The 27,768-nt window shown below is 53.4% G+C and overlaps 1 pseudogene; it reads right to left on the reverse strand.

Annotated features, from left to right (window-relative positions):
* Nucleotides 1-9,101: 9,101 nt before the first annotated feature.
* LOC138077089 (E3 ubiquitin-protein ligase RING2 pseudogene) lies at nucleotides 9,102-25,110 on the reverse strand (annotated as a pseudogene).
* Nucleotides 25,111-27,768: the final 2,658 nt, after the last annotated feature.

The raw sequence follows: 27,768 nt of genomic DNA on the forward strand, positions 1-27,768 counted from the left end.
GAGTCCCTCGGGTACCAGGCTGGCAGGATCTCAAGCATCGCCTGTCATTGCCCACAATGGTCTTGTGATGCAGGCAGGAAGCTGAACTCTGGAGATGCGGGTAATTGACCCCAACCCCGCCTTAGAAAGGACAAAACCAGAGCCCCCTCCACCGCCCTGGCTCCACTGCCACCGCCTCTCCCAGGAATGCCCGGGGGAACAGCAGCTGCCCCCTTGAGCAGCCTGGCTCAGGGAGTCCACAGCCTGTCCAGGGCCACACAGTGGTCAGTGGGGAGTAGGCCTGAATGCGGCCCACTGACTCCCCTGAGACTCCACTGTCGGGGAAGGACAGAGGAGAGCCAGCAGCTCCCTGAGTCAGAGCAGTGGGCACGGGGAGGTGACAGAGCTTGGTCGGGGCCACCATCCCAGGTGGAGCTTCCACAGGTGAGTGAGTGAAGGAGGGGCAGGGGACGAGGCAGCTGGAGAGAGGACGAAGGCCTTGGGGCTCGGGGAGGGCACTGCGGCATCCAGGTGAGGGCTCAGAGAGGCTCCTGTCTGGGGCGGGGCGGGGCTGAGCTCACCAGCCAGGCCAGGCCAGCGACCCCGTGTGGAGCAACAAGTGTGAGCTCGCAGACACTTGCCTCACTGGAGCCTGCTTCCTTGCCTTTTTATTTCTGGGAGAAGCAAACCCCTCCAATTTGGGCATTGGGCAGCAGGACTGTCCTGACGGAGGAGGGGCCTCTAGTGTGTCTCGGGGATTTCAAGCAGCAGCTCAGTCCTAGGCAGACCTCCCGCCTTGACCCAGTGAATCCCCAGCAGACGTCAGAGGAAGGACTCACAAGCCAGCATCCCAGAAGAGACTCAGCATCTGACCAAAAGGGAGGGTTATTGTATCTGCTTAAAAGCAGGAGCCAGGGAGGGCAGAGACATTACTTTGCCGACAAAGGTCTGCAGAGTCAAAGGCATGGTTTTCCCAGTAGTCATGTGTGGTTGTGAGAGTTATGATGGCTTACAGTGAATGATGTCAGACTCATGATCTCCAAAGATTTAGCTTCGGGATCAGGGATCCAGGTTTGATCACTCAGGGCTCTTGTATGGCATAAGTTTTATTACAGTGAAAATGGACAGAGAAACCTTCAGACATTGACAATGGAAGGGGGACAGAGAGTGCCCCCCGCTAGTCTTAGCAAGGCCTTATATACTTTTACCAGACCCACCCCCACAACATACAGCTTAAAATAACACGATTAGTCAGAAGGTTCTTGTTAAGAAGGAGAAACATATCCTCGAGCAAGATACATTGTTGTTATATAATCATTAGCACAGAGCTTAAGGAAAAGCATATCCTTGAGCAAGATGAGTTTTGTTGTGTATCATTAGCTGTGGGCTTAAAGAAAATAATGTCTTCTGTGACTAAGACAAAGCAGTCTAGAAAAAATGTTTGTTCTTTTCTCCTCCTTGAGGGCCCTGGACTCCTTATTAACCTACCTAAGAATTAGCCCTCTCAGTTAGACCATAAAGAAGGCTAAGCGCTAAAGAATTGATGCTTTCAAATTGTAGCACTGGAGAAGACTCTTGAGAGTCCCTTGGACAGCAAGGAGATCAAACCAGTTCAGTTCAGTTCAGTCGCTCAGTTCAGTCGTGTCCGACTCTTTGCGACCCCATGAATCGCAGCACGCCAGGCCTCCCTGTCCATCACCAACTCCCGGAGTTCACTCAGACTCATGTCCATTGAGTCCGTGATGCCATCCAGCCATGTCATCCTCGGTCGCCCCCTTCTCCTCCTGCCCCCAATCCCTCCCAGCATCAGAGTCTTTTCCAATGAGTCAACTCTTCCCATGAGGTGGCCAAAGTACTGGAGTTTCAGCTTCAGCATCATTCCCTCCAAAGAAATCCCAGGGCTGATCTCCTTCAGAATGGACTGCTTGGATCTCCCTGCAGTCCAAGGGACACTCAAGAGTCCTCCAACACCACAGTTCAAAAGCATCAATTCTTCGGCGCTCAGCCTCCTTCACAGTCCAACTCTCACATCCATACATGACCACAGGAAAAACCATAGCTTGACTAGACAGACCTTAGTCGGCAAAGTAATGTCCCTGCTTTTGAATATGCTATCTAGGTTGGTCATAACTTTTCTTCCAAGGAGTAAGCGTCTTTTAATTTCATGGCTGCGGTCACCATCTGCAGTGATTTTGGAGCCCAAAAAAATAAAGTCTGACACTGTTTCCACTGTTTCCCTATCTATTTCTCATGAAGTGATGGGACCGGATGCCATGATCTTCGTTTTCTGAATGTTGAGCTTTAAGCCAACTTTTTCACTCTCCTCTTTCACTTTCATCAAGAGGCTTTTTAGCTCCTCTTCACTTTCTGCCGCAGGCGGCTGCGAGGGCCGGCCGGTGCACTGAGCGCGGCCGAGAGGAGCTACCCTACGTCCGAGGTCAGGGGCAGCGGCCTAGAGTGCCAGGCTGCTACAGCGCAGGAACAGCCGAGAGGAGCTACCCTGCATCCGAGGTCAGTGGCGGCTGAGAGGAGCTACCCCGCGACCGAGGTCAGGGGCAGCCGGGAGAAGCCACCTCTCGCCCGAGGACAGGGGCTGTGACCCTGAGGAGCCACCCCGAGCCCGAGGCCGGGGGCGGCAGCCGGGAGGAGCAACCCAGGAGCGGTGGCTGCGCAGGCGCAGGAGGGCCTAGAGGAGCTATCCCACGTTGAAGGTCAGGAACGGCGGCGGTAAGGAGATACCCCTCGTCCAAGGTAAGGAGCAACGGCTGTGCTTTGCTGGAGCAGCCGTTAAGAGATACCCCACGCCCAAGGTAAGAGAAACACAAGTAAGATGGTAGGTGTTGCAAGAGGGCATCAGAGGGCAGACACACTGAAACCATACTCACAGAAAACTAGTCAATCTAATCACACTAGGACCACAGCCTTGTCTAACTCAATGAAACCAAGCCATGCCTGCGGGGCAACCCAAGACAGGTGGGTCATGGTGGAGAGCCCTGACAGAATGTGGTCCACTGGAGAAGGGAATGGCAAGCCACTTCAGTATTCTTGCCTTGAGAACCCCATGAACAGCATGAAAAGGCAAAATGATAGGATACCAAAAGAGGAACTCCCCAGGTCATTAGGTGCCCAATATGCTACTGGAGATCAGTGGAGATCAAACCAGTCAATCCTAAAGGAAATCACCCTGAATGTTCATTGGAAGGACTGATACTGAAGCTGGAGCTTCAATACTTTGGCCCCTGAGGTGAAGAGCTGACTCATTGGGAAAGACCTTGAAACTGAGAAAGATTGAAGGCAAGAGGAGAAAGAGAGGATGAGATGGTTGGATGGGATCACTAGCTTGATGGACATGAGTTTGAGTAAGCTCCGGGATATAGTGAAGGACAGGGAAGCCTGGCATGCTGCAGTCCATGGGGTGGCAAAGTGTCGGACACAACTTAGCAATTGAACAACAACAAAGAGGTCAGAAGAGAGAAGCTGGGGGTGGGAGCACATTCCGCCAGCCTCAGGGGCCCTGGAAGAGAGCCGGGAACCCCAGGCTTGAGTGGTGAGCTAGCTGGGACCGGCCACCCTCCAGACAAGCCTCCCCACCAGGTGATGGATGTGCCTGTGACTCCGCATCCCTGGACCAGGGAACGAGCTGTCCCTGAACATGGCCAGGAAGCCCATGGGGTCTCTGTGGACGCCTGTTGGGACCACTGATGGGATGCTCTACAGACATCACTTTTCTCTGGCCTCCCCACAGACCCACTAGGGCACCTCAGGGCATCCTGGGAAAGAGTCTGGATCAGGATATGGGAAATCAATTCTCTAAAAGCCAATTAACAAAGTGACCTTAATTGACCAATTTTCTGAAAGTCAAGTCTCTAAATGAGCCATTTACCAAAACTTCAGACAGATATTTTAAACCCGGTCTGGGCAGCTGGCCACCACTGCCCGCCAGCAGGGGTAGGAGTGGGGGCAGAAAATTCTGGCCAGATACCTTAGCCAGGGTCAAGTGCACGTTCAGAAGAAAAGACAGTCGGTGAAGCTGGACCAATGCATGCTGGCAAACATGGCCACCGGAAGGAGAAACTTTTGGCGATGCCCTGCTGCTGCTGCTGCTAAGTCGCTTCAGTCGTGTCCGACTCTGTGCGACCCCATAGACGGCAGCCCACCAGGCTCCCCTGTCCCTGAACCCTGGGTTCTTCACAAATAGACCACAGGGTCCATCTGGCACTGGGCAGGTGGGTTGCAGCGAATGGATCTGGTTCTGAAGACAAGCAGAGGGGAAAGTCGGGAGTGCGGTAGAGCCACTGCCACTACAACCTCAGGCTGGCCCTTGCTCTCTCTGTACCTTGCTTTCCCCACCTGGGTGGTAGTGTAACAGGAACGAAAGGGGCAGGGCACAACTTTTGAAAGAATGACATAGCCTAGTCAGTTCAGTTCAGTCGCTCAGTCGTGTCCGACTCTTTGTGACCCCATGAATTGCAGCACGCCAGACCTCCCTGTGCATCACTAACTCCCGGAGTTCACTCAGACTCACATCCATCAAGTCAGTGATGCCATCCAGCCATCTCATCCTCTGTCGTCCCCTTCTCCTCCTGCCCCCAGTCCCTCCCAGCATCAGAGTCTTTTCCAATGAGTCAACTCTTCGCATGAGGTGGCCAAAGTACTGGAGTTTCAGCTTTAGCATTATTCCTTCCAAAGAAATCCCAGGGCTGATCTCCTTCAGAATGGACTGGTTGGATCTCCTTGCAGTCCAAGGGACACTCAAGAGTCTTCTCCAACACCACAGTGCAAAAGCATCAATTCTTCGGCACTCAGCTTTCTTCACACTCTCACATCCATACATGACTACTGGAAAAACCATAGCCTTGACTAGACAGACCTTTGTTGGCAAAGTAATGTCTCTGTTTTTCAATACGCTATCTAGGTTGGTCATAAATTTTATTCCAAGGAGTAAGCGTCTTTTAATTTCATGGCTGCAGTCACCATCTGCAGTGATTTTGGAGCCCCCCAAAATAGCCCAAGGACACAACATAAACCAATTAGAATCAAATGGGACCAAGATGGCAGACAAGACTAGAACTTGATCCTCAGTCAGCAAGTGAAATGACACACCCAGAGGTGCCATGACAATTCCAAGGCGCTCCACCGAGGAGTGGGCAGTGGCTGGAATCCTGGAAATCTCCACCCCTTCCCCAAAATAGTTGGAATAATCTTCCCACTTATTAGCATATGAAATTACCCAGCCTATAAAAACTAACCACACCACATTTCCTGGCCACACTTGCCCTTTGCAATGGCCCGCACTCTGTTAGTGGAATGTGCTTCTCTCTGAATCGGAATAAATCCACTTCTTACCTATCACTTAGTCTCTCTCTGAATTCTTTCTGTGAGGAGACATCAAGAACCTGAGCTTCATCAGGCCCTGAAACCAGGAACTGTGGGTTGTGGCTGTGTTTGAGTCTCAGTTTTTCTGGTGGAGCTATGGTTTTTCCAGTGGTCGTGTATGGATGTGAGAGTTGGACTATAAAGAAAGCTGAGCTCCGAAGAATTGATACTTTTGAACTGTGGTGTTGTAGAAGACTCTTGAGAGTCCCTTGGGCTGCAAGGAGATCCAACCGCTCAATCCTAAACATCAGTCCTGGCTGTTCATTGGAAGGACTGATGTTGAAGCTGAAACTCCAATCCTTTGGCCACCTGATGGGAAGAACTGAGTCATTAGAAAAGACCCTGATGCTGGGAAAGATTGAGAGCAGGAGGAAAAGGGGACAACAGAGGATGAGATGGTTGGATGGCATCACCGACTCAATAGACATGGGTTTGGGTGGACTCCGGGAGTTGGTGATGGACAGAGGCCTGGCATGCTGCAGTTCATGGGGTCGCAAAGAGTCGGATATGACTGAGTGACTGAAGTGAACTGAACTGAGTCCCAGCCATGTGGGTCCATGTCCCAAGAGAGGTTTTGGCTAGATTTGAGTCCCATGCAAGGTTTTGGCTGGGTTTGAGTCCCAGCCACATGTGTTCAAGTCCCAGTCAGAGTTTTGGCTGGGTTTGAGTCCCAAGCAAGGTTTTGACTGGGTTTGAGTCCCAGCCACGTGGGTTCAAGTCCCAAACTGGGTTTAGCCTGAGTTCGAGTCCCAGCACATGGGTTCAAGTCCCAATCTGTGGTAAACAGTTTCAGCAGCAAGGATTCAAGGGACCCTAGAGCCCAATAAGTGTCTGCAAGGGCACCATGCACCAGGCTCCCCCTCTGCCTCTGCCATCAGACACTCAGGGCCACTTTTGGCTTCATTCACAAGAGGGCCCCTCAATGCATCAGGGCCTGCATTCCAGGAGGAAACGACCTCTGCAGACACTCCCCTGCCTAGCCTTGGAAAAGGGGCAAGTAGAGGGGCTTCTGGAAACCTGCAGAGGCAGGTCTCTCCTTCCCGGCTTCTCCCCCTGCTGTGTGGAGACACAGGGGATGTGCTAGCTGCCTGTCACTAGCCAGCCACCACTCCCTCCTGGCCCCAGTCCAGCAGGCCCTGTCTACCTCACATCTTCCTTCCCTCCCCGCTCTTTCTCTCCCACCTTCCTCTCTCTTGGCAGATTCTCTGTGGCAGCCTCTGTTTCATTTCCAGCCTCTTCCATGTCACCAAACTGTCCGGTCCACCCTCAGCCACATCCACCCTCCCAAAGCCCATCCAAGCCCTCCTAGCATCTAGTCTGATAAACACAGAGATGAACCCGAAGAGGGTGGGGCCCTTATTCCTCCGGGACTCTCCTGCCCCCGGACGCCCACAGACCAGCGTCTTCCCCTGGGGCCTCCTCTGGGCTGGGGTTCCCCTGACAGTGCACATTCCCGCTGGAGACACATGATGCTGGAGTCAAGGTCTCTCTCAGGGTCTTCACTGTGCAAGCCAGTCACTGGGTGAACTCACAACCCACAGGGCACCCACCTTTCCTGAGGCTTGATTAGCCCCACTGGGCACCCTTGAGCTGGTCACGAGTGTGGCCAAGTCACTGGAGCCCAGCCTTTCAACGGCGCCTCTGATTTTGACCTCGTCATTATTCTGCTGTTCACTGGCATCTCCATTGGCGCATCCTGGAGTGTCGTCAGCCTGTGTGCCTCCGCAGGGCTGATGGTCTGTTCCAAAGTCTTCTCTGAACCTCCTGTCTCCTCTTGATTGGATCCCCAGAGCTGGCCCTCCTTGCTCTATCTAATCATCCTCAGGCACCCCAGCCACTGTGGGGACAGGAAGGCATTCGGATCCTGGAAGAAGAGCTCAGTTCCAAAGTCCAGCTCAGACTTTGGGTTCCACAGCCAGTTGGTGCAGTTCATCATAACTCATTCATTCACAGCCAGTGGCAAGAGTGCCACCAGTGGCCACTGGACAACCCCAGCTGCCAGTTCCACCTTCTGTTTCTACGTCTCCCGCACCTCACACACACCTGTGGGCATTCCCACTTCTGCTGACGGCCCTTCTGTCTCCAACCTTGGGGTGCCCAGCTTAGCTGCCCCTTCCCTGAAGCCAGTGTCACAACAGGTGAAGCAAACCCACACCAGGTGCTCCAAGAACTCAGCACCACCTTCCACCTCCTCTCTCCTAGCCCTGCTGGCCTGAAAGCCCCCCTCGCCTCACAGGTTCAGCCCAAGCTATCACAAATGCTACTCACTTCCTATAGCCCAAGAGGTGCTAAGAGAGTCACACAATGAGTGAGCAGGGGCCTCCTCTTCCCTGGCCCAGAGGAGGCCCCAGGGCAGGAGGTGGGCCAAGAGAGGGGGCAGGTGGCTCATCTACACCCACTGGGAGAAGATGGGAGCCCCTAACATGGGTGAGCCATGCCCGGCACAAGGACACGGTCCCTGCGTGGTCCTGTGGAAGTGGACACGAGGATTCAGCCCTGAGTCCTGGGACCAGAGCCCAGCAGAACTGCATGGGGCCTGAGATTGGGGGATGAGAGCCTTCAGGAGGAAGCCCTGGCAAGTCCTGTGCCCAGACAGCATGACAGTGCTCAGCACTCAGGCTCCAGGAGCCCAGGGTGCCTGCTGGAACAGGACGGGGGTTGCCTCTGCCTGGTCAGCCAGCGCCTGCCCCTTCCCTGTGCCGCCCCGGGCAGGTGGGCCCTACACAGAGACCACCTTCCCATGGGCCCTTTTTCTGTTTCAAGGTCCCCAGGCTGCACTTCCCTCGGTTCTCACTTGTCTGGGAGGAAGCCAAACCAATGGACCTACACTGCACAGTGCCCAGGCCTCTCCATGTCCCCATCTTGGGGCTTTAGACATGGAGAGAGTCCTGAGCTGCCTCCTCGCTGCTGGCGGAGGGGCTGGGGCATGTCTGCCCCGCAGTAGCTCTCAGATGCCTGGAGAGCCCTGGCCCAAGGTGGCACTCGGGGTTCTGCCAAGCAGATGCAGGCCCAAGGCTGGTCCCTGCATCTCCCGACATCAGACACACGGCAGAGTTAACCAGCTACGTTGCGAGTCCTCCAGGCATGGTGCTCAAACTTTACACACCTGGCCAGTGTCCATCCACCAGTCCTCCTTACTCATCTTCCTTTGATGCACTTCAGGGTGAGTCTTGGCAATGCTCTTTAAGAGAGAAAATCAAAGTCTAAAAGTCTGTCTATGGGGGAGGGGTATCTGGATATGGAATGCTGTGCCAGTTTTTTTTTTTTTTTTGCTTTGCTAATCATATTTGTTTATTTTCAAGAGCTCATCAGTTTTAAAAAATTAAACTCATTTATTTCAAATAAGTAATACTTCCATGAGGTTCAGAAAACCAAAACAATATACAAAGGTTTACATTAAAAAGTTTTTTTGCAAAGAGCTCAACTGTATTCTTTGTTCTTATCTTTTCTACCTTCTTTTTCTTGTTTTACAGATTCGGTACATTCTCAAACTTCTCTGTGAATACTACTTGGACTTTTATTTAAAACCTCCTTTAGTTCCCTGCATTAGCTCTGCTTGTTCCATTAATCTTGTGATTTCTCCTTAATGTTCCAGCCTTTCCTCCTGTGTCTAATCCTCCCTTTGTTTCCCGTTCATCTTTTCTTTTTTTTTTTTTTCTGTCCATAAAAGTAATGATGGTACATCTTTAATATTAAGGAAATACGGTATAAAAAAGTTCATTCTCAGAATTGGTTTTAGTAAAACCTCATTTGTGCTCCTTTGTGGGTGCATAATGAAGTTCCATGGGCTTGTTCACCTTCCAGTATTTCTCACTGGCCAATTCCGAAGAGAAAGCCATTTAACACATTGAACTCGCCCCTGGCTGTGGCTATGTAAATGGCATACTGCTTCTTACTGGCTGTATCTAGGTTCGTCTGGCTTGATTCTCCTTTGGTTCAAAGTTCTTCTAAAGCTAACCTCACAGCCAGATGCTTGGATAAATGATCAACAGTGGCATTACCTGAACTCTTCATGAATCTTGTCTGTGTACGGTCATCTTTTTCCATAAACGTGGGATGAAGCCTCAGCACTAATTCAGTTTCACTAGCATGGTCCATTACGGGGTCAGATGTCACTTTCGCATTGCTGTTATCAAGTCAAGCCAGAATCATCAGATGTTTTGGTCTGTTTGTTACTAGGTGCTGCTTCCAATTGCTGTACATGGATGTTTTACTGCAGTGAGAGCTGTCTCCACTGACTTCTGCTCCACTATAATTTTCTATCTGTTTCCCACCTCACTGTAGTCTGCTCACGGCCTGTGTCTCAGTCCTTCCTCAATGCTGTGGCCAAGTGCTTGCTGAGGGTTATGCTTGTTGATTCTAGCCAATGCTTTTTTTCTTGATAAGCTTCATACTCACCACGACTTGGTTCAATTTTGCTGATGAGTGCATCAAAGTTTAGGTCTGATCTTAGTGATCTTTTGGAAACTAGCTTTTCCCAACAGGTTGTTGTTCAGTCGCTCAGTCGTGTCCGACTCTTTGTGAACCATGGACTTGTGCACGCCAGGCTTCCCTGTCCATCACCAACTCCCGGAGCTTGCCCAAACTCATGTCCATTGAATCAGTGATGCCATCCAACCATCTCATCCTCTGTTGTCTCCTTCTCCTCCTGTCTTCAATCTTTCCCAGCATAAGGGTCTTTTCCAATGAGTCAGTTCTTCTTAAATTTTTAAATTCAAAATAATCAGTATGTCTCTGAGGCACATTTTGGGGCCACCTATGCTGGATACCGCAATGGGCAGAGAAAGGACTATCAGTGACCGTCAGTGACCGTCTTATATGGGGGAGGGTGATGTGGCCAGAAAGGGCTTTGGGGTGGGAGAGGGAGGGAGAGCTCCTGACCTGTCCTCTGCCCCTGTTCACATCCTTGGAGCAGCCGGTGGCAGTGGGGCCTCCCTGGATGACACCTTGGGTGACATGGGTGATGTCATGAGATGTCACCAGAAGGTTCTGGGTCGCCCTGACCTGCTTTACATTATCCAAAGGTGGGGTAGAGTTTACAGGTAAGTGAGGGGAGAAGCCGGAGTGACTGGTGGACTTTCAGTTCAGTCCAGTTCAGTCACTCAGTCATGTCCAACTCTTTGTGACCCCATGGACTGCAGCACCCCAGGCTTCCCTGTCCATCACCAACTCCCAGAGTTTGCTCAAACTCATGTCCATCGAGTCGGTGATGCCATCCAATCATCTCATCCTCTGTTGTCCCCTTCTCCTCCTGCCTTCAGTCTTTCCCAGCATCGGGGTCTTTTCTAATGATTCGGTTCTTCGCATCAGTTGGCCAAAGCATTGGAGCTTCAGCTTCAGCATCAGTCCTTCCAATGAATATTCAGGATTGATTCCCTCTAGGATTGACTGGTTTGATCTCCTTGCAGTCCAAGGGACTCTGAAAAGTCTTCTCCAATACCACAATTCAAAAGAATAAATTCTTCAGTGCTCAGCCTACTTTCTGACAGGTAGAGCATTCTTTATTGCCACCTCTGAGGGCTGTGACAATGCAATCTGCAAAAAAAAACACTGATATAAACAGTCTTTTGTGTGGTGTTCTTCAACATATCCAAACAAACTGGGCACATCAATTCACTGTGTAGACTTGAGGTGAAACCACAGTTTCTAAGCTATCTGTTATTGCCTCCTGAGGTGTTCATTCTAATTCATATAAAGTGTGTTCCCATGTTTTGCTTAATGGCTGAGTTCTGTTTGTCTGCACAGCCCAAGATGTTGCGGCTCCTGCCCCAGCCCGGGGCTCCACTGGCCGCAGCTGGGGCAAGACTTGGGTACAAGCCTCTGAGGCTGCCAGTGCCGATGCATACTAAGGCAAGCCTCAGCTTCTGCAATGAAACTCTCCTGTTCATCTTTTGAAATCAGGCAACAAAGTCTCACGGGGAGCTACGTGTATGAGCAGACCTCGTCCATGCGCAGATGTTGCTTAAACGGGATGGGAGAGGAGCTGGTTATGAATCTTTGGTGAAGGGTGGGGGTGGGGGAGAAGGGGCCAAACACCAAAGTGCAGAAGGCCTGACTCTGAGGCTGCTGCTGCTGCTAAGTCGCTTCAGTCGTGTTCAACTCTGTGCGACCCCATAGACGGCAGCCCACCAGTCTCCCCCGTCCCTGGGATTCTCCAGGCAAGAACACTGGAGTGGGTTGCCATTTCTTTCTCCAGACTCTGAGGCAGTAACACCCAACTAGCTGTCCTCATTCTGTCTAGATACTTGGCTCAATTTCTGTCAAGAAGAAACCTTTTGTTTTTAGACTGGCAACTAAACACTTGGCTGCCAGATCGTCTCCATGAAGGAGTCTGGGGTCAATGCTTCACCGTACGGAGCTTCAGTGGTTAGGCCTGCAAAGGAGGGATATTGCTAAGAGAGACAGCGAAGAGCGAAGACCAGCTCGGAGCAGGGAGCAGACCCCTCCCCCTGTGCACGACGTCTACACCTAGAGGCAGCAGGGAATGCAGCTGGCGCTCCCCAGGGTCAGCCCTCAGCCAGGGGGTCGGAGTCCTCAAAGAAAAGACCCAACCTCCCGCTCTTCATCCTTGGAGGGCCTGTGCTCGGAGTGCCGGGCAGGACTGAGCCCCGACACCCTGATGAGCTCCAACACGTGGCCTTCCCTCACCTGCCCTCTCACACCCCCGGGGCCAACTCCCGGGGGTCCCATCAAGTGACCCAGCTGCAACCACGTCTGCCTCCAGCTCTGCTTTTGGGGAACCCCCAGCTAAGACACATCTCATAAAATAGTTGAACGGCCTGGATGGGAAAGGAACTGGGGGAGAACGGAGACATGTGCATGTTGGTCTGAGTCCCTTTGCTGTTTATCTGAAACTATCACAACATGGTTAATGGGCTATATGCCAATACAAAACAAAAATTAAAAAAAAAAAATTGACAGGCATGGAGCTCCCATGCCTGCAGTGACGGTGACAGCCTCGGGAGTTCACAGGGTATCAACTTCACTGCCCACTTTTCCGTCTATTCCTTCTGTTCCTTGTGAACCCTGTGTCCTGGGCACATCTTACCAACTCCAAAAGCACAGCTTTAATAACAGAGACTCCTGCAATGTCTGCCCAAGAGAGATGAAAACGAAGGTCCAGCGAAAGACCTGACACAACTGTTCGCAAATGTTCAGCAGCTTGACTGCCAACAGCCAGGAGGCAGAAGTGACCCAAATGCCATCAGGAGGTGAGAGGGGCCAATATGTGTCCACTCACACGATGGAGAAGCACTCCACCTTGAGAAGTGAAGCGCTGCCTGCTGACCTGGATGACACTGGAAATGTGTTAGGTGACCGACACACATGCTGCATGGTCTCCATTACAGTAAACATCCAGGTGACAAACCCACAGACAGGAAGCTGATTTGTGGTCGCTCAGAGCTGAGTGGGAACAAGAATTAGCTAAAAGGGGCAAAAGGGATATTTTGAGGTGATGGAAATATTCTAAAAGTGGGTTACCCAGATGGCTGTGAAAGTGTTAGTTGCTTAGTTGTGTCCAACTCTTTGCAGCCCCACGGAGGACTCCTCTGTCCATGGAATTCTCCAGTCAAGAATACTGAAGTGGGTAAACATGCCTTTCTCCAGGAGATCTTCCCGACCCAGGGATCAAACCCAGGTCTCCTACATTGCAGGTGGATTCTTTACTGTTTGAGCCATCAGGGGAGCCCACTGATGGCTATATAATTTGGTAAATTTACTAAAAATCACCAATCAAATACATTTCAAACAGGTGAATTTTTTGTTTTTTTTAATTGAGGTATCAGTGATGTACAATATTATCTACTTACAAGTGTGCAATAGTGATTCACAATTTTTTATAATTTTATTTATTTTACTTTTGGCTGTGCTGGGTCCTCCTGCTGCACAGGCTTTCCTCTAGTTGCAGTGAGAGGGGCTACTCTCTAGGCGTGGTGCCGGGCCTTCTCGTTGCAGTGGCTTCTCTTGTTGCAGGGCACAGGCCCTAGGGTGCACAGGTTTCAGTAGCTGCAGCTCGTGGGCTCAGCAGCTGTGGCTCATGGGCTTAGTTGCCCCGTGGCATGTGGCGTCTTCCCAGATCAGGAATTGAACCCATGCCTCCTGCATTGGCAGGTGGGTTTTTTTTTTTTTAACCCCTGAGCCACCAGGGAAGCCTGTGAGTCGCAATTTGTAAAGGTTTTACTCCATATATAGTTATTATAAAATATTTGCTATACTCCCCGTGTTGTACAAGAGAGCCTGGTAGCTTATTGCATACCTAATAGTTTGTACCTCTTACTCCCCTGTCCGACTGTTGCCCCTCCCCCTGCCCTGTCCCCACGGTAACCACTGGCTTGTTCTTTGTATCTGTGAGACTGCTTCTTTTCTGTTATAGTCACTAGTTTGCGATACTTTTTAGAATCCACATACAAGCGTCATCGTAAAGCGTTGGTCTTTCTGACTTATTTTACTTAGCATAATGCCCTCCAAGGCCACCCATGGTCCTGTGAATGGCAGCGACTCATTACTTTTAACGGCTGAGTCGTATTCCATTGTATACATGCATCCCAGCTTCTTTATCCATTTATCTGTCAATGGACACTTAGGTTGCTTCCACATCTTGGCTATTGTGAATAGCACTGCTATGAACATTGGGGTGTCTGTGTCTTTTCTAGTTAGTTTTTTTTTTTTTTAACACAGGTGAATTTTAATTCAGGTGGTAAAGCCACCATGGGCGCCCACCTGCTCCCTGGGGTGGCAGAGGGAGGGGGCAGTGGGGCCTAGTGGGGAGCCCTCGGGGCCACAATCACGCCTCTGTGCTCGAAGGCAGCTGCTAGGTCATCGGCTTCCCACTGCCACCTGGGATGTGGCCTCATGCCTTCCTCCCTGTCATTTCTGTAACTCAAACAAGAAAAACTTAAACAACAAAAGGCAGCCTAGAGGGAGCCCCACAAGGTGTCCGGGGAACATTCTGTCTGGAGCCCCCGTGGCTCTCTGTTCGTGCAGGGAGGCGGCGTGACAGCCACACTCACAGCTTGCATCTGCCCCGCAGGTACCCTGGATGGGCTGTGACCCCAGGGGCATGTCTGCAGAGAGGGGAGAGCAGCCCGGCTGCATTCTGCAGCCTCCCTGTGCCACCTCCGCCAAGGCCTGCAAAGCTCTCCTGTCCAACCCCAGCCCACCCAGTGTAGCAAGCACCAAGGAGGTAGCCCCCATCCCAACCCCTCCTCAAGGCTGGACCTCTGCCTGCCAGTCACTCCCCACCACCACCACCACCCATCACCCAGCCCCGACCTGGGGCAACCACCCCAGGGGCCAACGCCCCAACACACGGGAGGATGGAGAGGGTGATGACTGTCCCAAAAGCACAAGGAAGAATCGTGAAGCAAGAGCTTGAGCAGCATCCTTCTATCTTCTTAATGTTATTTATCCAACTTTATATAAAAATAAGAGGAACTTTGAAAAGCAATTTTTTTTAGCCATTTAAGGCTTGATTCTAAGTGTAAGGAAATTCTCTCAGACTGTTAAAACTGCAATTACTGATTTTGTGTGAATGATTCTTCTAACACTTTAAACTTCTTGCACAGCAAAGCAGACAAAACACACCCAAGTATAATTATCACCAAAATTATGGCTACAGTTGCACAGAAATAGCTTCAAATCCATCCTGTTCACTTTCATTTTTGTATTTATTTCCAGACTTGTTTTTAAACCCTAACTTAGACCCCTGCTTGTTGTAAAGTCTTCCTGGAATGTGAGTAATGTTAGATTGGCATGTTCTGGGGTTTGGGGTTGTGGAAGTCCTCCAAGACCCAAAGGGAAAGCATTACCTGCTCAATCAATATTGTGATCCTGGGATGAACCATCCACCCATTGGTTGATTTTTCACTTTTCAAAAAATATTTATTTATTTATATATCTATTTCTTTGGCTGTGCGGGGTCTTCATTGCTGCACTTGGGATCAATCTTCATTGAGGCCTGTGGGATCTTTTAGTTGTGGCATGTGGGATCTCAGTTCCCTGACCAGTGATCAAACCCAGGCGCCCTTGCATTGGGATCTCGGAGTCTTAGCCACTGGATGACCAGGGAAGTCCCAATTTTTGACTTTTTGTTAGGAAATTGTCAAATGTTTATCCACGTTGACAGAAGAGCATAATACACATCCCAATGCCCATCACACTCACGGCCATTGTCAACACTGACCAGTGATCCATGCTTCTGGTCTACACCTGCCTGTCACATGCTAAGATCCTGGAGTGGACCCGCGTGCTCCAAGCTTGGGTGCTGCGGGGCTCGGATCCTTCAGGGCCAGGGTGAATGCAGTCAGGACATCCCTCAGGTGGTGCTTTGAGTGTGCTGTAAGCCACCAGAAGGCTCTGGGTCACCCTGACCTGCTTTACATTATCCTAAGGTGGGGTAGAGTTTACAGGTAAGCGAGGGGAGAAGCCGGAGTGACTGGTGGACTTTCAGTTCAGTTCAGTTCAGTTCAGTCGCTCAGTCATGTCCGACTCTTTGTGACCCCATGGACTGCAGCACACCAGGCTTCCCTGTCCATCACCAACTCCCAGAGCTTGTTCAAACTCATGTCCATCAAGTCGATGATGTCATCCAACCATCTTATCCTCTGTCATCCCCTTCTCCTCCTGCCTTCAATCTTTCCCAGCATCAGGGTCTTTTCTAGTGAGTCAGTTCTTCACATCAGGTGGCCAAAGTATTGGAGTTTTAGCTTCAGCATCAGTCCTTCCAATGAATATTCAGGACTGATTTCTTGTAAGCAAGAGGGGAGGCCACAGTGACCCATAGAGTGTGGATTAGGTCAGACACAGGATGTAAACTCAGATGTGGCTCGTGAAGATGCAGGTGGTTACACAGAGAAATGTTCACAGATACGTGTCTGCACACGGGTCAGTGTTTCCTTGCTCAGTCAGCTCAGAGGGCCTAGAAGCAATGACCCCCACAGCAGTGAGTAAGGTTCTCAAATGAGTCTCCAGTGAAAGGAACCAAGGCTCGTCCTGGAGAAATGGCAGGAGATAAACAAGATGAGCCTGGAGCATTTGTGGTGCCAGAAAGAAGCAACATGCTGAAAACAAACAACAAAATCCCACACTGATCAGGGTATCAGTATCAGCTCATTACTGTCACAAACGGACCACACTGATGCATGACCTTAACAACAGGTAAGAACAGGGAACTGGCTCAGGACTGAGAAAGGAGTACAACCAGGCTCTTTATTGTCACCCTGTTTATTTAATTTATATGTAGAGCACATTGTGAGAAATGCCAGGCTGGATGAGTTCCAAGCTGGAATCAAGATTAGCAGGAAAAATGTTAACAACCTCAGATATGCAGATGACACTACTCTAATAGCAGAAAGTGAAGAGGAACTAAAGAATCTCGATGAGGGTGAACAGGGAGAGTGAAAAAGCCGGCTTAAAAACTAAGATCATGGCATCCAGTCCCATCACTTCATGGCAAATAGAAAGGGGAAAGGGTGGAAGCAGTGACAGATTTCCTCTTCTTGGGCTCTAAAATCACTGCAGATGGTGACTGCAGTCATGAAATTAGAAACCGATTGCTACTTGGCAGAAAAGCTATAACAATCCTAGACAGTGCATTAAAAAGCAAAGACATCACTTTGCATTTGTACATAAATGTCGGTATAGTCAAGGCTATGGTCTTTCCAGTAGTCACGTATGGTTTTGAGCTGGACCATAAAGAAGGCAGAGCGCTGAAAAACTGATGCTTTTGAACTGTGGTGTAGGCTCATGCTGAGAATCCCTTGAGAATCCCTTGGACGGCCAGACATCAAACCAGTCAATCCTGAGGGAAATCAGTCCTGAATATTCATTGGAAGGACTGATACTACTTTGGCCACCTGATGCAAAGAGCTGAGGCATTGGAAAAGATCCTGATGCTGGAAAAGACTGAAGGCAGGAGAAGAAGGGAATGACAGAGGGTGAGATGGTTGGATGGCATCACTGACTCGATGGACATGAGTTTGAGCAAGCCCTGGGAGTTGGTGATGGACAGGGAGGCCTGGTGTGCTGCAGTCCATGGCGTCTGAAGAGTCAGACATGACTTGGCGACTGAGCAGCAACAATTACAACAGGGAAAGCCGGGCACGGGGCAGACGGGAACCTCTGCGCTATCTTCGCAGTTTTCCTGTAAATCTAAAATGTAAAGTCTATTTAAAACAAACGGCGGTTCTGACCGCTCTGGGCGTCAGAGTGGAAACGTGGGGAGGCGGGGCTTCCACAGGCAGAGAAGCCTGAGCACCGTGGTCAGGGTGTTCCTCTCGGGGTCGGGGAGGATGCTTAGATCTCAGTCCGTGCTCCTGCTGTCTCTCCCCAGATGTCCCAAACCAAGAGAGCTGTGTCCCCACGTGTCACCAGGGGAGGCGGTAGTGAGCAGGCCCCTCCCAGCTCTGTGGCCCCAGCCCCAGGTGGGATGTCAGGGGGCAGCACCTGGATCCTGGGCTGTCCCGGGGAGGTGGGTGGCCTCAGCTGTCTGCTGATGTGAGAGGAGTCCCTGTCACCTGTCACCTGGACCACAGACTGTGGTCCAGGCTAATGCTGCCCCCGGAGTCACTTTCGGGCCAGGCCACTCGGTACTTCAGCTTTTATTTATTCTCAGTGCTGCAACCCAACTTTGGGGTCTCACAGAGAAACACCAGAAAATAAAGCGTAGTCAAGCTCTTCCCTGGCCCCGAGCCTGAGGGCGACACTCCCCAGGCGCCAGAGGTCCTGTCCCTGTCGGATGTCCGGCCACAGGCCCCATCAGCCCTGGGTTCTCAGATGCGGGCAAAGGCTCCAGGACCGGGCAGCGGGACATGCCCACCTGCAGGCTGGGCCCCCAGGAGCAGCCCAGCTTCTCGCAATCCCTGGGTCCCTGGCAGAGGAAAGCCAGCGGAGGCCCCAGCCGGGACGCCCCTCTGCTCCCCCGGGTGCAGCCCCACCTTCGACATCCCAGGAGTGGCTGCTGTTGGGTCATCACCCAGCTCCCAGACTGGAACTTGAGAGCCGGGTGGGAATAACCTTCCAGGCAATTGGCTTCTAGGCTTCTACGGGGTGGATTCACATCTGCTGTCACTGAGAGTGTTCACTGTGCTCTGGGATAGCAGCTCACGAGAACACAGCATAGATGGTATTTATTTATTTGTTGGCTGTGCTGGGTCTTACCTGCGGCACAAGGCATCTTGGTTGCATTGTAAGGGATCTTTTCAGTGTGGCACACAGACTCTATTTTTGGTGAATGAGCTTAGTTGCTCCACAGCATGTGGGATCTTAGTTCCTCTACCAGGGATTGAACATGCATTCCCTGAATTGGAAGGCGGATTCTTTACCACTGGACCACCGGTTTATGTGGTAAATTACCACACATAGAGGTAATTTATGGAGAAGGCAATGGCACCCCACTCCAGTAGTCTTTCCTGGAAAATCCCATGGATGGAGGAGCCTGGTGGGCTGCCGTCTATGGGGTCGCACAGAGTCGGACACGACTGAAGTGACTTAGCAGCAGTAGCAGTAGCAGAAGAGGTAATTTAAAGAGAAAGCAAATCATTGAGGTGTGCTGATGTCTTATATGGATGATCAAAAGAATTTCGCAGCTTCTGGGCTGGAAGGCAAGTCCCTCAGAGAGGCACGGTGGGAGTCCGGTACAGCCCTAGAATTGCCAGCTCAAGCTGGGGAAGTGGGCAGGACAGAAGGCCCTTCCTCCAAACATACCCAGGGTCTACAGCCATACCACCCTGAACATGCCTGATCTCGTCTCAAAACAGACCCAGGGAGGGACTTGGGACAGGTGGCCAGCCGCCCACTGAGGGCCTGGAAGCACGGGCCAAGAGGTCAGAGGAGGAGGCCTTGTGAACACTCAGTGGCTGCGTGCTCCTTACAGTGAGGCCACCCTGAGGGCAGCTGTGGACATGCCTGGCTCTCTACATGCCCCTGGAGGTGGGCTGCACAGGGCTGAGGGTGGCATAGGGGACACGGATGTCCAATGTTGTGGGGTGAGGCACCCGGGGTGGGGTCCCTGGAGCAGCCTGTAAGGGCTGTCTCCCCTCTCCCCCACCACCCTCATCTTCCTCCTCCCCAGCCCCGTCTCCCCCCTCCCCCGACACCCCAACCTCCCCTCACCCCCAGCTGCAGCAGGGCCTGCCTGGAGCTGCCTGTGACATGGGCCACGCACGTACAGGTGGCCAGGGCAGGACACTCAGGGCCTCCTGGTCCCCCACAGCCAGAGCTGCACCCCCACTGGCAGAGTCCAAGTTCCAGCCCCTCCCCCCCAGGCCCATTTTGTCCGTGGGGCCTGGTTCTGGTGGGAGTTGGGAGGAGGGCTCTGTGGGTGCGAGGGTGGGAGGCTCAGGGCCCAAGTGCTGCTCGTGGAACACAAGGGGCGGCCGGTGTGGGGTACGGGTGTCCCATCACCCAACCAGCTCACTCACGTCCCCCACCCCCTGGGATATTCCTGGGGCAGGAGAGGGGGAAATAGGCTGATTCCGGAATCTTCTGTGAGCGGGACCCTGGTGCCAAGATCCTTTCAAAGAGCAGGAAAGCCTCGGCCAGGGTGGGGCTTTCCTCCTGTTTCCAGGGCCTGGTGCCCGGCCACAGGCCCCACTTGTCTGGATTTTCAAAGGGACCCAGAGCTGCCCAAGTGCTGGGCACCCCATCTGGCTCCTTTGGGTCTCATGGTCTGAGGTCTGAGAATTGGACCTCTGTTCTCACGCCTGGATGGTGGCCCCTGACCCCAAGGCCTCCAGGGGACAGGAGTCAGCGACTCTGGGCACCGAGTGGCAGTGACCTTGCAGCCCCTACCCGCATCCTGCCTTGACCATCACGCCAGGTCTCCAGACCCAGCAGGTCGTGTGGCTTAAATGCCTCTTGCCCGAAGCTGCCAGACTTTCCCATGTGTTGGCCAAACCCCCCAGAGCGCCGGGGGCCACATGCAGGATTTCAACCCCATTTCACAGCTAGACCTCCCCGTAAGTGGCTGTTTTGTAAGAGTCTGGCTAAACCTCAAGGATGCTGCCGAGGACAGGACTCAGGGACCCAACCAGAGGATGGGGGCCAGGGGAGGGTGGTGCGGGGAGACCAGCCCCCATCACAGCAGCTTCTCCCCTGGAGTGGGGGGCGTGCATTCCGATGAAGGACTCATGGCCATCGGGAGGCTGGTTGGAGGCTGGCCGCCTCGTCTTTGGGAAACAGCCGTGTTCTCCCTGGTGTGGTTTGAAATCAATGGCATGGACGGTGGTGGCCAGACGTGGTAAACCGGGGCCTCACCAGCAGGCCAGGGGTGCCTGTCCTTCCTTACAGACACCAGCCTGAGTGGGGGAACCTCCCTGCACCTCAGTGGCTGCTGGGGTCTCTGAAGCCCCCTTCAACTCCCAGCATGCGTTTCTTGGCCCAGGAGGACTGTGCTCCGTGGGGATGACAAGGAGCTCGGGGTTGGAATCCAGCCTTGCTCTGGACAACAGGCTGGGCCATTGCTGGATGGTGCACAGGGGACACCGAGATGTGAGTCCCACCCACCTCCCAGCACAGGCCTGCACACTCGTGCACACAAGACAGGCGGGCCTCCCTCCCCAAAGGGTAGGACTGGGGCCCCTCAAAGGCTGTGGCCGTGGGGACCCTGCGCCAGCTCCCAGGAGTGAAGAAGGACACCTGTGTCTCACAGATGTCATCCACAGAAGCCCTGGCGCGGGGGTGGGGGCGGCTGCTTCCCCTGGGCCTGACCCCTCCCCATCAGCACCCCAGACAGTGGGAGCAGCCCCACACTCAGGAGGCCTAGAGAGGCAGAGGGGTCACCGAGAGAGCCTTTAATCCACAAGGGGTCTTTTGTGTGTTGTCTGCAAACTGTCACGGCAGGTCCCCGCGTCCAGGAGGGTCCCACAACCAGGCTGGGGGTCAGGTTCTCTGTGGATGGAGGCAGGTGCTGACTGTGTGCAGTCCAGAGGGGACAGGAGTGATCAGGAGCCTGGGGCGGCCCTGAAGACCACAGCCTGGACGGCTTGGACAGCAGAGTCATTCTCTCTGTCCGGAGGCCTGGAGTCCGAGGTCAGGGTGTGGGAGGGACTGGTTCCTCCTGAGCCCGAGGCAGGTTCTATCCCAGGCTCCCCCCACTTCTGGGGCTTTGCTGACAACCTTTGGGGGTCCTTTGGCTTGTAGAAGGATCACGCCAATCTCTGCCTTCATTTTTGCATCATGTCTTCCCGTGTGCCTTATCTGTGCTCAACTTTCTCCTCTTTATAAGGACACGGTCATAATGGACTAAGGTCTGTCCAACGACTTCATCTTAACCTTGATCATCTGTAAAGGCCCTCTTTCCACATCAGCTCATGGACACTGCTGCTGGGGGTCAGAACTTCAGCCTTCTTTGGGGACACAATTCAACCTGTAACAAACAATAAATCTCAATATATATGTAACTTCAAGTTGCAAAGAGTGCTTTGGAGAAAAATATGGAATCCCCAAAGCAACCTGATTATGTTTCAAAATATTAGCCGTGCACTGTGATGAGGACACTGTTCTCTGCTACTCGTCTGCGTTGTCTGTGGCCCACCCTGGCTGTTCTCCCTGTTTTGGGGTCTCACGGGGGGACTGGGGAGCATGAACACTGGACGCCAGGCTGACCAGAGAGGGTACGGGACCGGGGCCGTGACACTGAGCCCATCATCGCCCCATGAAGAGATATTTGGTGCATTTCATCTGTACTCAGAGCAATCGAGCAAGACCGCAGCATCGAGGCCGAGGTGGCCATCCTGATTGCGTCCCCTGCCACCTGAGAAAGCCCCTGGGTCCCTCTGACCAGTCAGTGCCATAGCCCCCACCACCAGGCCTCGGACACTGCACACACACGGAGCTACTGCAGAGGGCCTGGCTCCGGGATTCAGGCACGAATGTGTCCTCCTGGCCACGGGCCCTGCCTGACCGCAGATCGTGTGTGGCCGTGTCCAGCAACTGCCCCCCCACCCCCTCCCACCCTGTCCCTGGAGCTGCTCCAGAAGACCTGTCACCACATCTTTTGAAGAACTGACCTGTGGGCCGGGGGCATGATTCCCAAAGGATGCTGCCAGCCTGAGGCCCCATACCCACTACCCAGGGGCCAGGGGAGGCGTGAGGGTCTGGAAGGGGACATGATCCCTCCCAGCCAGCCCGCAGCCTTTTAAACCAGGATAGGCGAAGAGCCAACTCATTGGAAAAGACCCTGATGCTGGGAAAGATTGAAGGCAGGAGGAGAAGGTGGCGACAGATGGTTGGATGGCATCACTGACTTGATGGACATAAGTTTGAGCAAACTCTGGGAGATAGCGAAGGACAGAGAAGCCCAGCGTGCTGCAGTCCACGGGGTCACAAAGAATCGGACACGACGTAGCGAACGAACGACACCAAGGAGAAGCCAGGGCCAAGGGACCAGGGACCAGCTTCAGCTTGAGCCAGAAGAGGCTTTAAATCCACTTTCTGGTCCCGCAACCCTGAGCTGATACCTCAGCCCTCGCAGCTGCTGCTGAAGCTGTGTAGTCAGGCCAGGTGACCGGTGGCTAAGAGGGCTGAACAGGAGCGCCTGCACCCCTGGGGCCCCTCTGTAGACGGGGACAGCACTGTACACATTTCTGGAAGTTCGGTGAATATTCTGAGAACACTCAGTGGATTCGTCTTACTTGTTAGGGGTTTTGTTGTTTGTTAAGATGCCCCAGAGAAGGGGATGGCAACCCACTCCAGTATTCTTGCCCAGAGAATCCCATGGACACAGCAGCCTAGCGGAGTGCCGTCCATGGGGTCGTGAAGAGTCAGACACGACTGAAGCGACTTAGCACTTAACCACCGCATCCTAAACAGCTTTACTGAGGTCTGATTGACACACAGGGATTTGCACATATTCAGAGTGTGCAGTCTGAACGAGTGCACATTGCAAACCTCTCACAATTGAGAGAATGAGCATCTCGGCGCCCCGACCCCCACCAGCTCCAGGCAACCACAGATCCACTGGCTGTCACTATGATGAGTCTGCATTTTCTGGAAGGTACAGTGGAACTGCAGAGTACAGGCTCAGTTCTGCCGCATGTCACTTACTGCCTTGAGAGCCACTCACACCGTAGCATCATCCTTCACGAGACGGGTGCCCCCAGGTGTGTCTCCACCCACCTCCCAGTGGACAGGGTTTCTGTTTCCAGTTTGGGGCCATTACAAACAAAGCTGCAATGACCACTCGTGTGCACGTCCTTGCGTGGATGAAGGCTCTTTCTCTAGGAGTGGAATGGCTGGGTCGTATGGGTGACCGTACGTTTAACTTTTAAAGAAACTTCCAGTCTGTTTTCTAAAGTGGGGGGACCTGTTCATACTCTCACCAGCAAGGACTGAGAGTTCCTGCTCATTCCCATCTCTGGGGCCCTGGGGATGGTCAGTCTTTTAAATTCTCAATTTTCTAATTAGGGCACAGTGGTATCTGGTTGTGGTTTTAATTTGCATTTCCCTGATGACTAATGCTGAACTTATTTGCCATCGTGTGTCTTCTTGGTGAAATGTGTACTCACACTTCGTGCCTGTTTTTTAAATTGGGCTGTTTTCCTACTGGGGGGTATTTCAGGCAGTTCTCAGCTTTGCAAAGTTCTCTCCCAGGCTGCTGCTGGTCTTCCCAACTTGGAAGAGCAAAGTTCCTCATCTCATAAAGTCCAATTTATCCATTTTCTTTTATGGCTCATGTCGGAGTTTTATCTAAGAAATCTTTTCCTAACTCAGGGTTACAAGGATACTCTCCTTATGTTCCCTACTAGAAATCTTAGTTTTAGATCATACACACAGGTCTATGATTTTGAGTTAATGTCAGTACACAGTGAGAGGTTGGGATCCAAGTTCCACCTGTGTGTCCTTGAACACCCACTGTCCTCACAGCACTTGTTGAAAAGACGATCTTTTCTCGGCTGAACTGCGTTTGCACTTTGTGGAAAATTGTCCACATTTGTGTGGACCTGTGTGCAGACCATCCATTCTTTTCCATTCATGTGCTTGTCCACTCCCAACGCCAACACCACACTGTCCTAATTGCGGTCACTTTGTAGCAAATCTTGAGATCAGGCTAGGTATGCCCTCCGTATTCATCCTTTGTCACCGGATTTGTGCTAACTGTGCTCACTTCACGTTTCCCTGTGAACCTGAGAATCAGCTTCTGCGAAACCCTGATCGGATTTAGGCTGGGGGTTGCTCCGAAGGACCAAGTCGATCTGGAGAGACCTGATGTTTTAACCATACTGCATCATCTCATCTGCAAACACAATCCATATCTCCATTTATCAAATTCATCCCAATTTCCTCCAGCACTATTTTGTAATGTTCAGTCACGGTTTGCACATTTCTTTAGTAAGCTCTCTCCCTAAATATTTCATATTTTGATGTTACTTCTCCTTTCAATTCTGAATTGTTTGTTGCCTGTAAGTAGGATACAATATATTTCTGCACAATAGTTGTGTATTAACCTTGCTGCCCAGGTGGTTCTAGTGGTAAAGAACCCACCTGCCAATGCAGGACACATAAGAGACACGGGTTCAATCCCTGGGTCAGGAAGAACTGGAGGAGGAAACGGCAACCCACTCCAGTATTCTTGCCTGAAGAAATCCATGGACCTAGGAGCCTGGCGGGATACAGCCCATGGGGTCACAAAGCGTCGCACAGGACTGAGCGACCAGCACTCTCACTTCCAATCCGCACCCGGCAGCGTGTCTCACCAGGTGTGTTGTTTCGGGGCTGCTCAGCCACAGTGCCCATCCCACCCACTGCAGTCACCATGTGGACGCTGCAGCTGGGCCCTCTCTGGGTGAGCTCTTCAGCCTCGGGCAGGTCCCTCTCTAGTCCCTGCTTCCCAAGGCACAAAGTGCAGGAGGAGGGGACTAGAGTCCAAGCTCTTTACGGCAGGAATGCGGCTTCCCCTCCCCGTCTGGATAGGCAAACCCGTGGCCTGTCCGCTTCGCCGGCAACGTGTGGGCCGCAGAACGTGGGGCCGCCCTCACCCACCTCACAAAGGAGGACACGTCACGGGCTGCAGAGCCCAGGCCTGCTCAGGGGGCCACAGCACTGACCAGTGAGGGGAACCGCTGTGGGTGGGGAGCGAGCCGGGGCACCCAGGGAGCTCAGGCTCACCAGCAGCGAGAGGAGGAGTCCGAGGAACCTCCCAGGTCTCGCCTGCCTGCCCTAGTGGCTCAGGGGCTGACCCCCAAAGTGTTCCCTGGAGCCCAGTGCTCCAGAGCCCAGGTGTGGCCCCTCTGCCACGGCCAGGGGCTCTTCTGCCATGACGCTGGTGGGGCCTGGCTGGGGAGCTAGGGGGACCCTTCGAACACTGCAAGGCTGCTTCCCAGGTTGCCCGAGACCACAGCCATTCTCCCTGCCCAGCCCCCACCCACAAACGTGACATGAGACCCTGAGTGGTTTGGCTGTGGGTACCCCCAAACTCTCCCTCCTGCTGAGGGCCTCCTGCTGCCTGTGAAAAGTAGCCCGAATCCAGGCTGGGAGAGGGGAGCTGGGACTCCCCGCATCTAACAAGATCACGGGGCCCTGACTCCTGCTACCCCCCAGAAGCTGGCTTCTCCTGCGCCCCCCTCATCCAAACTGAGGGGGCCTGTGGGGGCCTGCTCAGCTGAAGAACTTCCTTCCTCCTGAGAGCAGCAGATAGCATTTCAGCAATCCAGAGATGCCCTTAAAAGGCCGGGGCGTCCAGCCGCCGGTTCCCAGGAGGGCGGGCAGGGGCCAGGGGGGCGTCTTGGCGCCAACGGGGATTGCTCTAGAAGCAGGCGCCCTGGTCACCATAGCAACAGCCTCTCCTTCCATTTATAACTCCCGGTCCCACCCCCACCCCCAAGGCAGGGAGTGGAGAGCCTGCCCCACCCTCCCATTCCTGGGAGTCTGGTGGGAGGAGGGCAGATCCGTGTGTTCCTGGACTGGTTTCCCAGAAAAAAAGGCCACCCGCACTAGCCAGTGACCACACTGCTCGGTCACCGCTGCCGACCGGGTCCCCAGGGTGAGGTCACTGGCCTCTGGTCACCCCCTGGGGGGAGGTCACTGGTCACTTGAGAGGTTACTGACCATCTGCTTACTCGAGGCCCGGGGTGGCCGTGCTCCGACCCTGCGCCACTCCGGGCCCCTCCAGCCCCACTGGCTTCCGGGTCTGTCCCCAGGCATCCGGTTCTCTCCTGCTTTGAGGCCTCTGCCCTCATTTTGCCCACTTGTTCCACTGGTGCCCTCCCCCCATGGCAGGGTATTATCTAGGGATTCATCCACTTGCTGTCTCTGCCCACTTTGATTCTGCTGTGTCCCACCTAGCCCCTGGAGTCCACCAGGGTGCCCAGCAGTAAGACGCTGAGTGGGTGAGAGGGAGACGGCAGGGGCAGAGGGTCTGGGAAGTGAGGCTTCCGTGGCTCCTGGAGACGCGGCATCAGGATTCCTGGCGCAGCCGCCCTGTGGGAGGCACCCCCATAGGGTCAGTAGCAGCCCTAGTCTGTCCACAGAGCCAAGTGGGGCTCCCCACTTCTGCCTCCCCTCCTGCACAAACTGCCCCGTGTACTCAGGCACCCAACTTTCACTTGAGGTTAGCTCTCTTCTATGAGGCCTCGGGCCGGGGAAACCCGGCCGCTGCCAGAGGCCCTCGCCCTGCCCTGAGGATCCCCCAGACAGTGGGCAGGACCACGAAGTCTCAATCACCACCTGGCTCCATTGGGTGCAGCACTTGGGGCTGTCAGCCCCTACACGGCCCCTCTTGGGGGAAGCCTTGGGGGGCAGCCCCTACGAACCCACAGCCTTGCTGCTCCGGGGCCCCTGGAGCCAGAGTCTCGGGACGGGGCTTGGCCTCATCTCACCACGGGCGACAGAGGCCTGCCGGGCTTCAGTCCTGCCCCGGATCCCAGCCAGGGTCCCTGTTTTGACCCCTCCCAGCCCTTCCTGAGAGAGGACTATTGATCTGAGGCCAGGTCAGAGCCTGAATCTGATCCTTCCCTTTTGAAACCAACAGATCAGCACAGCATTCATGAGCCGGCATCTTCTGGAAGGCCAGGCGTCTGTCCTGGGGGACAGTTGGGCTGAAGGCGCTCAAGCTCTGGCCTGCCCGAGGCCCTGGCCAGAGCCCCATGCTGGGCCGGTTCCAGGAAGTGTGGTCCCTGCAGCACAGGCCATCCTGGCCTGGAGTGTAGAGGAAGGCTGGCCCTGGGCTGGGCTCCTGGGAGGTGAGGGCTGGGCTGGCCTGCTCCCTGCTACCCAGCCCCCTTGCCCTGCAGGCTGTAGCCCGGCCCCCAGGCTTGTGTCCAGCATCAGATCTGGGCTCCCCGGGGCCCGTGCATTTCCTGAAGAAACTTCCTCAGGAAGCACAGCCTGCACCCCCACCTCCTGTGTTCCCAGAACCAGCAGGGAGCAAAGAAGGCGGTGGGCCTTCACCGGCAGGGGGGCGGGCGGTGTGCCTCA

Source organism: Capricornis sumatraensis, chromosome 1 (assembly GCF_032405125.1).
Source record: "Capricornis sumatraensis isolate serow.1 chromosome 1, serow.2, whole genome shotgun sequence".
Taxonomy (NCBI): domain Eukaryota; kingdom Metazoa; phylum Chordata; class Mammalia; order Artiodactyla; family Bovidae; genus Capricornis; species Capricornis sumatraensis.